This window comes from Manis javanica, chromosome 5, assembly GCF_040802235.1.
Source record: "Manis javanica isolate MJ-LG chromosome 5, MJ_LKY, whole genome shotgun sequence".
Taxonomy (NCBI): Eukaryota; Metazoa; Chordata; class Mammalia; order Pholidota; family Manidae; genus Manis; species Manis javanica.
Window position 1 is genome coordinate 22,066,342 of NC_133160.1, and position 13,425 is coordinate 22,079,766.

General features: G+C 46.7%; 1 protein-coding gene and 1 long non-coding RNA gene across 5 annotated transcripts in view; one reads left to right on the top strand and one right to left on the bottom strand.

Annotated features, from left to right (window-relative positions):
• MYH7B (myosin heavy chain 7B) overlaps positions 1-13,346 on the bottom strand; it is a 38,605-nt gene extending 25,259 nt beyond the window's left edge. For 3 of the 4 annotated variants that reach the window (XM_037012952.2, XM_073236689.1, XM_017674958.3), the window contains exons 1-2: positions 13,234-13,339; positions 10,740-10,798 (exon numbers count right to left, since the gene is read on the bottom strand). The gene's annotated coding sequence lies outside the window, so the exon portion shown is untranslated. Of the gene's footprint in view, positions 1-10,739; positions 10,799-13,233 lie in introns of all 4 variants that reach the window. The other variant, XR_012131377.1, reaches the window with a different exon arrangement.
• On the top strand, positions 5,434-7,535 carry LOC118971441 (uncharacterized). The gene is made up of 3 exons (XR_005059870.2): positions 5,434-5,672; positions 6,214-6,422; positions 7,364-7,535. It is a non-coding gene; the product is annotated as an uncharacterized lncRNA (long non-coding RNA).
• Positions 13,347-13,425: the final 79 nt, after the last annotated feature.

Genomic DNA, 13,425 nt, shown 5'->3' on the forward strand with positions numbered 1-13,425 from the left:
CCGCCCTGTCCCAAAGGACAAGAGCTTGGTCATCCCTCTGCGCCTTACAGAGGGCCCGCACATGGCGGAGAGACAGTGGATGTCTGCTGAGTAAGAGAATGGACCAAACTTGAAAGATAGTTTAGATTATGGAGTTTTAATCTCCTTATGGGGTCAGAGGCCAAGAAACTGGGTTTGAGTGATTTATAGAAAACCCAGAGGGTGGGGAACACTGCTCACTGTTCAAAGATGCTCAAGAAGCAGGGCTTCTTGCCTAGGGCCCAAGCAGTAAAATTAGCTGGAGAATCAGAACCTCTAACAAGCCTAGCCTATACCAAATATAATGTGGATATGGATTCTAGATTTACCTGCTCAGAGTGTAAACCTGGGGCTGAGAACCGACCAAAAGAAATAGGTCAGAAGTGCCCTGTGAGCACACTTCCACTACCCAGTGTGATTCCACTATGCTGAGATGAGCGCACAGATGGCATAACAACTGCCACAACCCACGAGGAGTTAAGAGCACCAGCTTCAACACCTGAAGAGCTGTCATGGAGCAGAGGGAGCCCATGTGGCTCGTGTGGCCTCAAGGGCAAGCCCATGGACAGCTGTAAGGACGCAGAGTCTGGATACACACACATACAAAAGCCTTTCCCACTTGCACCATTGCACCAGTCAGCAATGGAAGAGGCTGCCTTGGAAGAACGTGAGCCTGCCAACAGCAAGGAAGTCAAGCAGAGGCTGCACAGGCTTGAGGCTTTGGACTGGATGACCTCTGAGATCCGCTCCCATTTTAGAACTCTAGGATTCCAGGATTTTAGAACCTCTAGAAACTTTATTTCTTCATAACCACCCTCTCATCCCAACTAACTCATCCACTGATTAACCAGTGTAGACAGCCCAAAGTCCTTGTTCCTCCCTTCTCTTCCTAATATTACAGGTATGTACCAAGCTAAGCTATATATGTTCACTTTGGTTTAGAATCCTGGGGTGCTGGAATCTGAGGTCATTAGAACCCTGAAGTGCTAGAAACTGGAGCAAAAGCAAATAGGACAACATGTATACAGTGGTTTGCTAATTGTTCTCTGAACTTTCCTGTATCTTATATTTCACTCTCTCTCTCTCTCTCTCTCTCTCTCTTTTTTTCCTAAATTAAAGACTCCCAGAGCATTAGGAATCAGAAGCATCAGGGCTGGAAGGGAAATCATCTTGTCTAGGTCTTTAGTTTGACTGAGGACACTGAGGCCCTGATAAGAATAGAGGGAAGCCCAGGCCACACTCCAGGATCCCACTCCCAGTGTTACCCTAGAACGTGAAAACAAGGAAAGGAGAAAGTAACTTTGGTCAGGACCAGCATGAGGGCAGCTGGGTCACCTGCAGCCTGGCCGGCAATATGAGCACCCTCCTGGGCTGGAGGGACTGTCTCCAGAAATCACTCAAAGAACCACAGTCTTCAAGGGCCTTAAGGTACTGACAGTGCTGGGCAGGGCTGTTGGGGCCTCAAGGCTCCTAGGCCCCAGACCCAGGTGGCCCCGGACAGGCCTACTGATTCCCTCAAAGACTGAAATGCTGTCTGTCCACCCCACTTACACTCCCCACAGCACAGCCAGAAGGGCCTGGCTAGGAAGGGAGTTGGAAGGAAGGATCAGGATCCAATAGAGGGTAAAGTGGTCAAAGATAGAGATTAGAAGTGTGAGGATGTAGGGGGGCTAGAGCCGAATGGGAAACCAAGGTCTAGGTGTCCCCAAGTCTTCTCCATCAAAGGCTTCAGAGCAGTAATTGCCAAGAGCCCTGGAGTCCATGGCTTAGTAGCAGCCAGGCCTGTAGGTAGCTGCTGAGCTGGGTCTATTCTGGGGAGACTTCCATGAACAATGAGCGGATGGGGCAAAACCCAAAAGGGGCACAGGACCTCTGGTCTCTCATCTTCCAGTCCAAAATGTTAGGGGGATAGCTGAGTATTAGAAAGAGCAAGGGCCAGCAGGGAGGCAAAGATGTGCCTTGGGAACCATCCCCAGCCCAAAACACATCTGCCACCAATGTCCCCCAGTTCCTGAAAGTCCTTCTTTAGGCACAGACATCAAGGGGCTCTGTAAAATGCTACTGCAGCCAGGAGGGACATGTGGATCCAATTCCACAGGCATCAGACAGCTTCTACACCTGGGGTGAGAACATGGCAAAGAAGATGCCAGGACGAAGGAGTTGGAAGGCCTGAAGCCAGTCTGACACTCAGGCCGGCAGGGAGAGGCGCATGACACCGAGGTCCCTTCCCTCACAGAGCAGAAGTAAATAAACAAGCGACTATGTTTTCTAAGGTAAGTAAGGATTGTGGCACATGCTTGAAAGCACTAAACAGAGTAATGCTGGGGAGCGTATTACTCTTTATACAGGGTGGTCAGGAAGAGGTGACATTCAAGGTGAAACCTGAAGAATAAGCAGGAGCTGGCCAGGCGAAGAGCTAGGGGAAGAATATTCCGAGCAAAAGGAACAGTAAATACAAAAGCTGTGTGTTTGAGGTCCTGTCACAATGCTAGGGCTGCCGGAGTGGGAACAAGGGGAGAGGTTTACGGGGAAGTTAGGTAGGTAGGCAGGTCTTACAGGACTTGGAAGGGACTCAGGACTTTACTGCGCGTGTGACAGGAAGCCTTCAAGGCAGGACAGCAAGGGGGCCGAAGCTGAATGATGACTGCTCCGGCTGCTCTATGGAGAATGGGCTGGAGGGGGAGAGGGGCCGCAGGCAGAGCAGTGAGGAGGCCGTGGTCGCCAGGCAAGAGGAGGGGGACAGTGAGGGCAGAGGAGGGGGGACAGAGAGCACGAGGCCCAAAGCCAAGGCTAGGCCACAGAGAGCATGAAGGACAGAAGGCTGGATGGAACAGTGGAGAAAGGGCTGTGAAGGGCTTCAAAAGCCAGATGAGGAGTTCACGTTTTATCCTGCAAGAGTTGGGGAGTTATCAAAGGCATTTTTATTTTATTTTTCTCATCAAAGAGCCCTGAGCAAGGGCATTTGACAGCGTGGTCAGATTTATGTGTTCACAAGATCCCTGTGGCAGCTGGTGTGGAGGACGGACTGCAGGGGCGAGACCGGTGGCAGGAAGACTTACTTAGGAGGTGGCTGCCATAATGGTCCAAATGCGAGGTGGTGAGGCCCAAAGAGGGGCCCTCCACCCTGGCACCCTGGGGCTTGTGCGGCCCCTGCTCATCCAAGGCTTGTCTCCCTCCTGGGGCTCAGGGCAGGTGCAGAGGGCCCGAGTGGGCCCCAGCTCTGATGCTTCAAGCAGAAAATAGGATGAGGACTGCCAAAAGGCATCAGGGCTGTTTATCCAGAGGACAGAAGGCTCAGCATGGATTTATGGCTGAAAGATTACTGGGGGGGAGGAGGGCAGGGGCGGGGAAAGACCAGCTGTCCCCCATCCTCATAAAGTGCAGACAAAGGAGGGAAATGTGGCCTCAGCTGCAGCAAGAGGGAGGGAGGTTAGATACATGAGGGGAAAGGTCTGAACAGGCATCAGAGGATGAAAGGAGCCTTTAGTAATCAAGCAAACCAACTCTCTTACTGAACAGCTGGGGATACTGAGGCACAGAGGAAGAGGCAGGTCCTTGCCTAAGGTCGCACAGTGAATTAAAGCTACAACTAGACCCAGCAGCAGCACAACCCCTCCCTTTCAAAGACCCCGGGGGCCTTGCATAAAACTCCTAAGGGTACCTCAGGCTGCCCCAGAAGAATCTGGGATGTGCCATAGAAAAATGCGCATGTGTAGCTCTCCTGGGGATCAAGTGATGGATGGAAAGACCTGTGCTGGTCTGAAGTGGTCTGAACCCCGGCACAGGCTCTGGTCTACATCTCTGATTTGCTGCATCCTTAAGTGCAGCCTTTGTCTTAGGCCCACACTGCCTCCATAGCTCTCCATCTCTGCTCCCAACCCCAACCAGGCTCAGTGTTTTGGCTCTGTATCTCTCAAGGGTCTTGGTCTTTCTGTATCAACCTGTTTCCCTCTGCCCTCCAAGAGTCTGTATTTTTCTGTCTTGGCCTCTGACTCAGTCTCTCTAGAGCTGAGCTGGACTGGACAAAACTCCACCCGCAGTGGGCCCTCACTGGTAGAGTGCCCCCAAGTAGACAATGCTTGGGCCCGTGCCCAGGCCGGAACAGGTGACAGCAGCTGTGGATCTATCTATAGTTCCCTTGCCCTTCAATTGTTCCCAACTTCAAACAATGGTTGGGCCCTGGATTAGAGACACCCCCACCAGTCCCGCTGAAATGGGTCCTAAGGGGCAAGGGATAAGGTTCCCTAGGGCCACATCATGATCTCTCATTAAGTGTCTGCCTCTGTCTGGACCTCCATGTTCCCACCATAGCTCTGAGCTCTGAGGCCCTCAGCGCAGAACTGTGTAGGACCAATGCATAAGCACACAGGTGTGTGTGAATAGCAGACATGCACACGGGCATGTGAGTCTACGTGAGACATGGGTTTCCCTTCTCCCGCTCTAGTTGACACTCATGGGCACTGAGATGCCAGTTCTATGAGGGCAGAGACCTAGGTTTTCTTATTCTCTGCTGTATCCCAGCCTGAGCCTGGCCATGGCCAGTGTTCAATATACATTTTTTACGTTGGACATTAGGAAGAGTGAGGACGTGCTGTGTAGTGATACAACTCAAGCATGAGTGGTGGTAGAGAGTAGTGACAAACATCTTACCCAAAGTCAGACTGCCTGGGATCGAATCCTGGCTCTGCCAATTACCAGCAATGAAATCTTGAAAAATTATGTAACCTCTTAACAATGGAGATTCATAACAAGTACCACATAGGAGTCCAGTGAACACTGTGTAAGTTAAAACATCTGACATGCTTGAGTATTGCCTGGCACAGAGTGGTGACTCAATAAAATACTGTTGTTACTTCCAAGATAAATCATTAAGTGACAAAAGTGAGAAGCAGAAGAATTTATGGGATACACTATCACCCATGAAAAATGGGGAGAGCAGAGTTGTGTATCTGTGTGTTCCCCTGTGGAGGGACCACCTGTGGAAGGCAGTAACGAAAAGCTGGTAAGAGTGGTTGCTTCTGCAGAAGGGAAGAGGTGGCTGGGGGCTAGGGAAGGGAGGGAGACTGATTTTTTTTTCTTTGTATACCCTTTTTAAGCCTTTGAATTTTGAATCATGTGTATATACTACCTATTTCTTAAGACCTGCTAAGTAAGTAAGGGTTGCTTCCAACATGATCCCTGAAAAAGCAAGCCTCTATTCTGTGGCAGTGCGGAGGGCCTGGGTGAAGGCCAGTCCTCAGGCTGTGGGCTCACTGCTCTCAGCCCTGGGTCTGAGTCCCCAGGACACTCTCCTTCCTCCAGCCCCATAGTGGACAAGATGTGTCCATATGAAACTATCCTAGACCAAATGGTAAGCCAGGAGGGAGGGTTCCCAGTTTCCAGGCCAAGCAGCAGAGGTAGAGGGGGCAGTGGAAAAAGGTTCCTGTACTCTTCCCTGGCCCTGGCCCCCCAACTCTTCAGCCCAAGCTATTCTTAGAGCCCAGATAATGCTAGCAGTTGCTGCTGCTCATATCAGCTTCCAGAACCATGGATCCCTGAGAGGCCCAGCACTGCCCCCACCCCCTGGCATGCTGGCCCCCCTGCCAGGTGTAGGTATCCTGCTGATTTCATCCTCTGCACTGCGTGGGTCACACACATCTATCCACCACAGGCAGGTAAGGGGATTGGGTGCTGGGCCCTTGCCAGGCAGCTGGGTAGAACAGGAAGGGTTGAAGAGCCTAGGATGAGGACTATCCCCCTAGGGGTCACCATACAGATAGTCTGGCTCAACCCCAGGCTCCACACTATGCTCAGAATATGAATAAAAGGGATGGGGGCTACAAAGGCTACCCAGGGGAACTGGGGTGAGGGGAGGCCTGGGATGGGAGGGAGGGGGCCTGGGATGGGAAGAGGGAGGAAGCCAAAAATAGGTCTGGGGAAGAGATGACAGAAGAGGGTCTGAGAGCACTGGCCTTAGAGTCAGACTGTCCAGCTGTGTCCCTTACTTGCTACGTGACCTTGAGCAGGTCTCTTTTCCTCTTGGAGCTTCAACTTCCATCATAAAATGGATATGTTATTCCGTTTGGGTTGTTATGCAGAGTCAATAAAATAACGCATATAAAGAACTTAGCCTATGCCTGATACATATAAGCACTATGGAAATGTCTGGTGATATTATCATTAGCTCCATATGAGCAGGCAATGTTTCTTTTTCAGCTCTGTACCCTCAGGGACTAGGTTGGCCTAGGTTGGGCACACGGGCCTTTTCAAATCCTTGCCATGCCATTTATGAGCTGAGTGGCCCTGAGCAATTTATTTAACCTCTCTCAGCCTTGGATTCACTCTCTGCAAAATGGATATACAAACAGTACCTGGCCTTAAAATGTTGATGAGAGAAATAAATGAACCAAAGTGCTTGGTCCGTGGTAAGAGTCCAACAATGTGAACATGTGAACCCTGTGGCTATATGTATGTTGGGGGAAGTATGGTGGAGAAGCCTTGGGTCAGCCATTCTGGGGATGGAATTTGAGGCAGTGCCCAAGGCAGCCCAAGTTCTGGAAACAACATCCTAGTGGGCCTACCATGTGGGAGAAAGTCCCAGTACCTTGTAAGACCACAGATACCCCCATCCCCACAATCTTGTGCCACAGGCTTGTCCCAGCTTGGTCAGCTTCCCATTTAGTTGAGTTCAATAGACACTCTCTGATGCCTGCCAGACGGGGACCACTTCTGTGCTTACTCCTCAGGTCTCGGAGTCTGTCTAATGGAAGAGACAGGCACAGACAGTTACTAACTGATGCAGGGCATCCCAGGGGAGGGACATTCAGCCCAACGTGGTAGAGAGGAGAATGAGCCAAGAATATCTGTCCTTCTCAAAAGACCAATTAGAGGTAGAGTGGGAAGGCAGGGGGTTGTAGCTCTGCCCTTGCCCTTGTGATCATGGTCAGTCAGCTTGGGAGCTGAAGGGCAAAGAGAGGCCCAGAGTTAAGCTCAGAAACCAACCCAGTGAGTCTACCCCAAGTACCCTGAAGTGTCTAGGGTGACCCTGTGCTCTTCCACATCTCGGGGTATACCACTAACCTCCCTGCGAAGGTGGATGTGGCTAACTTAAGGGTAAGAAGCCTCCTCAGGCACAGCCCTCAGGATTTTTTTTTATGGGTTGAAAATGTTGTTATGAATATCTCTATTTATTTTTCAATTGAAATTTTTTAGATAAATGTATACTCACAAGCAGTCATAAGAAATAATGCAGTGATATTCCCTGTATTGACATTGATACAATCCCCCCGAGCTTAGTCAGATTTTCCTAGTTTTATATATACTTGTATGTTTGTATTTAATTCTTACAATTTTATCACTTGTGTAGATTCATGGATCCACCACCACAATCAAGATACTGAAAGGCTCCAACAACAAAACAGTGTTGCCCTATAACCATACCCTCATCCCTCCCATCCTTAACCTTTGGCAACCTCCAATTTGTCCTCCTTTTCTAAAATTGTCGATTCAAAATGTTATATAAAATCTATAGTATGTAATCTTTTGAGATTGGCTTTTTTCATTCCACACAATTCCCTGGAGATTAATCGAAGTTGTTGTTTTATGTTAATAGTTCGTTTCTTTTTGTTGCTCAGTAGTATTCCATATTATGGATGTACTGCAGTCTGTTTAACCCTTCACCTGCTGAAGAATATTTATTTGCACAGCTTTCAGTTTCAGGTGCTATGTTATATCTGTGTTCTGGGAGGCTAAGGCCACCCACACCCCCCAAATTCTTGTCCCATCTGTCTGGGGACAGATGCCAAGAACTCTCCCTATATACTCCACCCTCTTTCCCAGACCAGGCATTAGGATTCAGTCACTCCTGAGCACAGCACTCCTCAGGGAAAAGCAAGAAGAGATTCTCTGTGGAGTAACTGGGCCTCACCAGCTTGAACAGGTAACTGTGCACCCATCAGTTGACCTTGGCCTAGAGGCATTGCCAGCCCCCCAGCTTCATCACCAGCAGCTCCACCCTCTCACACGCTCCACTCCAGATACAGCAGCCTTCTGAGAATTTACTACAGCAAGCTCTTTTCCACCTCAGGGACTCTGCCTCTGCTATTTCCTCTACCTGGAATACTCCTTCCCAATCTAGTGCATGGCTGCCTCCTTTTTGTCCTTCAGGTCTCAGCTCAAATGTCATCTCCTCAAAAAGGTTTCCCTTGAATAGCTAAATTAGGTCCCTTCTATAAATGTTATCTCTTCCCCCTTGATACCACATAGCCCAATTTTTAAAGTCATCACATTTACTGGTAGGTCTGCTTATCCTCTGTGTCCCCGACAAGACTAGGTCTTCCTTGAGACCCGGGAACAGGCAGATCTGACTCTGTAGTCCCAGCAGCCACAGGACTTGGCGCAGAAGAGGTGTCCATGAACCCCCGTGAATGGGCCATGTCCACTGGGGTAGAGGCATCGCCTCTCAAAGACCATCTTCCCCAAGGGCCTCTTACTCCGCCGTCTGCTCCCTCCACACCAGGCACAGTGGATATTGTGTCTCATGTTTCTTACCCACTCAAGCCTGGGTAAAACTCTCCTTTCCTTGCTCTCCTGGGTTTAGCTGAGCAGGCTAACAATAATAATACAGCACAGTGCTTAAGAGTTCTGGAGTCAGACCACTTGGGTGCAAGTCCACAGTTGCTCTGTCTCTGACCCTCTGTTTCTCATCTGTCAAGCAGATATAGTAACAGCACCTACTCCATAGGGAATTAAATGAGATAATACTAATAAAAAAGAAAAGGCACAATGCTTCACACATAACAAGTGTTCAATACATGATCATTACTAGTCTTTTTCTTATTATCATCATCCTTAAACTCAGTAGAATAAACAAGGGAAATAATACCATCAATACAGAGACCAGGAGAAAGTCCCCCAAAAAGGGTCATTCTTAAGACCATGGGATTCCATTCTCATCTTTACACATTTCCCTTCTGGCTTCTCAAGCTTCAGCTCCCCCACCCCTTCTTGGTGAAAATTTGGGGGGCATGGAAGGGCAGGACCATAGCCTCTCCCAGGAGAAAGGTTCCCATCATTGGTTTTGAGGTGACAAATGCCTTCTCCTATATATAGAATTTTCAGTCTTGCCCATCACTTCTTCACTCCAGGTCTTCTTACAAACAGCCAGCACAGTCTAGGCCCAGAGCCTTGCCATCCTCTAGCCACAAGCAGAATACAGGGTCATTTCTTCATCAAAGAGTGCATCCATTCTGCTTCCATGCATCTATCATCAAATCATGCAAATATTTACTGAAAAATTAACATTATTAATCTGGGATATCCCAATGAGATATCATTTTATATCTACTAGACTGGCAAAACCAAAAAAGTCTGACAATTCTGAGTCTTGGTAAGGATTCAGAACATAGGCAGTTCTAATACATTGCTGGTAGAAATGCAAATTTGTAAAGCCACTTGGGAGATAAATTTTGCATTATCTAGGAAATCTGAGTGTGCTCATGACCTCAACACACTGCACAAGGAGGCACATAATAGACTATATACCATTTGTAATAGCAAAATATTAGAGATAATCCAAAGGACCATTCACAGGAGAAAAGGTAAATGAAATGTGGTATTTTAATGCAGTGAAATCTACAGAGTAGCAAAAATGAATGAATTAGCTCTCCTCAACATGGATGACTCTTCAAATAAAGCTGAATGAGAAAAGCAAGCTGCACAAGAATATAAACAATACATTACCATTTAAAATCCAAAAAGCAGGAAATAATAGCATTGCATATTGTTTAGAAACATACACCTGGTAAAGAATTAAAATACATAGGCCCTACTTCACACTATATACAAAAGTTAACTAAAACAAATCAAAGACCTAAATGTAAGAGTGAACACTACAGAAGTCTTAGAAGAAGACGCAAGTGTAAATCTGCATGATTTTGGAATAGGCAATAGTTTCTTAGATATGACAGTCAAAGCACAAGGAACCAAGGAAAAAATTAATGAATTGGACTTCATTAAAACTAAAAACATTTTTTCATCAAAGGACATGATCAAGAAACCAAAAAGACAAAACACAGAATGGGAGAAACTATTTGCAAATCATATATCTGATAAAGGTCTGGTATCCAGAATATATCAAGAATTCTCATAACAACAGAAAGACAACCCAATTTTAAATGGGCAAAAGATATGAATAGACATTTCTCCAAAGGAGATACACAAATGACCAAAAAGCACATGAAAATATGCTTGTCATTAGATAAATGCAAATCGAAACCATAATGAGATACCACTTCACACCCACTAGGATGGTCCTAATCAAACAGACAATAAGTGTTGGCGAGGATGTAAAAACTGAAACGCTCTTACTACAGGTGGGACTGTAAAAAAGAAAAGCCACTTTGGAAGAGAGGCTGGCAGTTACTCAATAAGTTAAACATAGAGTTACCATATGACCCATCAAATCCATTTTTCTGTATATATCTGAGAATTGAAAACATACATCCACATAAAAACTTGCACATGAATGTTCATAGCAGCATTATTGTTTACAATAGCAAAAAGTGGAAACAACCCAAATGTCCACCAACAGAGGGATGGATGAACAAAATGTGGTGTATCCACAATGGATTACTTTTCAGACATAAAAAGGAATGAAATACAGATACATGCTACAACAAGAATGAATCTTTAAAACATTATAGTAAGTGAACACAAAAGGCCACATATAGGATTTCACTTACGTTAAATGTCCAGAAAAGGCAAATCCAGAGACAGAAGACAGATAAGCGATCGCCAGGAGCTAGAGACAGGGGAGGAACAGGTGTGACTGCTAAGGCATACGGGGTTTCTTTTGGGGTGATGAAAAAATTCTGGAATTAGATAGTGGCAATGGTTGTACAATCTTATGACCATACTAAAGACCACTGAATTGTACACTTATAATGGTTGAATTTTATGGCACATTAACAATACCTCAATAAAAAATAACACAAAAATAACAAACCCCAAATTCAGGAGGGTCTACTGCTGGGGGAGTATGGTTGTGGAGGGGCACACAGGGGCCTCCAGCTATATTAACAATGTTTTACTTCACAGTTTGGGTGGTGGGTATATGGGTGTTCATTATACTGATCTTTATACCTTTATTAATGTTTTCATAATAAATATAATTTTAAAGTATTTACTGAGTGTCAACCTGGGCCAGGCACTGGGCTACCTGGGTGGTTATATTGTTGAGTAAAATTGGATCCCATCCTGCCTAAAAGTTAAGTAGATAGGAACTAAATGGAAAAGAGGGGCTGTAAGTCATCTCTCCTTTCTGGGCTTCTGCCTCCTCATGGATGCAATGAAAGCTGGACTAGAAGCTTGTTATAGGAAGCCTCTGAGGATCTAGGGGCTGAGGAGCATGTCTCCCCTTCATCGGTGCACAATTTCAAGGACACATCATGGACAATGATGGCACAGGCCCTGAAACTGAGTCTTTTCTTCTGAGTAAAATAGAGACAGTAACTTCTGCCTCCCAGGATTACTGTGGGGGTGTAAATGAGATAACACATATAAAGTGCTCAGGACAGGCCTGGCACACAGTAAATGCTCCACACAGGAGAGTTCTCACTTTGATTCCACAGGCATTTCCTGAGCAGCACTGCTGGGCCAGGCCCATGCAAGGGGCCAGAAAACAGAGGAATTACACTGTGAATGGCCAAGCAGTGGCCCCTAGCCAGGTGGGAAAGTAGCCTCATAAACAACAATACCAGGCAGGGTGATGCCATTGCTAAAAAGAGACGACAGCCACATGCACAGAGGCAGATTATGTGTAGTGCAGACCCTGGGATGACAGTGATGTCCCAGTCAAGAGGCCAATCCAGGCTTGGAGGCCCTCACAGAGGAAAGGAACCATACAAAATTAAGGGACTGGCCTTCTTTCCTGCTGCAGTGCAGCCCTCCTTGTTTCTTTTCACCTAATTCGACTCAAATGTTCAAACCCCAAGAACAGAGACCACAATGGATTCAAAACTCCGGTTAGGGAAGCCTGAGCTCATGGCACATCCCAAGTGTGTGTGTGTGAGCACCGTGGCTAATAGTGTGAAGTGGCATGATCTCTGGCAAGTCAGAACCTCTTCCAGCCTCTGAGTTCCAGCTGTAAAATGAAGATGGTAACAGTACCAACCTCATAGGGCTGCAGTGAAACATGAGATAACAACTGCAAAGCCATCAGCCAAGTACCTGGCACTTAGTGAGCAGATCAATAAAGATTAGTTATTATTAGGAAAGAAAGAGATGCCACTTTGAAAGTGAGGACAGTGGGATTCAAAGAAGTGAGGAGCCTTTCCTGTAGTCACACTGTTAGTTTGTGGAGGCAGAACTGAAACCAGGTCTGAGGCATCAAAGCTCAGTGCATCATAACCTCCCTCTGTTCCAGAATCTTCAGCAGGCTCTCTGTAATCCACTAGGTGGAATCTATCCTCACCATGGAGTAAGGAATCAGCCAAGGCTTGTGGCCAAAGAGACCTTGGGCAAGTTCCCTAATCTTGGGTTCCTTGGTCTGGGATCCCTGAGTGGGCCCACAGGAGGTCTGTAAATTTCTCCAGGTGGTTTGCAAAAAGTTTGTGTCAAATAGAGATTTTCAAAGGCACCTTTGGCCTCAAAAGTAACAACGTGCTGACCTCACTTAGCATGTCTTCTTAACCACCCAAGGAAATACAGTATCTACTTTGAAAGGCTGTGGGGGATTAAATGAAGTACAGGGAAACATACTAAGAACCTGAAACATATTAAACTTTGATCTCCATCCCTTCCTCCCTCCCCAGTTTATTTCCATCACTCAGCAAATTATTATTGAACATCTACTGTGTGGCAGGCACCATTCCAGGTGCTGGGAGCAAAATGGGTAAGACAATGTCCCTATTTTCCTGGAGCTCACATTCCAGTGGAGGGAAAACAGACAAATAAAATGAATAATTTCAGATATAAGTGCTATGAAGAAAATACACAGGATAATGTAATAAAAACAGATAGGTGTATGGGTGGCATCTGAGGAGGAAACATCTGAATGACAAAAAGGAGCCAGTTATCTGGGCAGAGGGTGCAGGAGAGGCAAAGCCTCACTTGAAAGAACTTTGGCCAAGAACCTCTCAATCCAAGTCCCACCACAAACTGGGTCCTCTTGAACAAGTCACATAACTTCTGAGGCTCAGCTGACTTATCTACAAAATGGGAATAAAGATACCTTACCTGCCACAATGTGAGGGGACTCAACCAAAGGCTGTTAAGTTCTGGGATCCTCCCCAAATTTCACCAAAAGACACCTGATACAGATCATCTGACACCCATCTTGGAAGAGGGGAACCTGTACAGAGATCCCTGGGTCACAATTTTTTTAACTTCATGCTGCCCTAGAAATAGCTTCCTTTGTTCCTGGTTAAC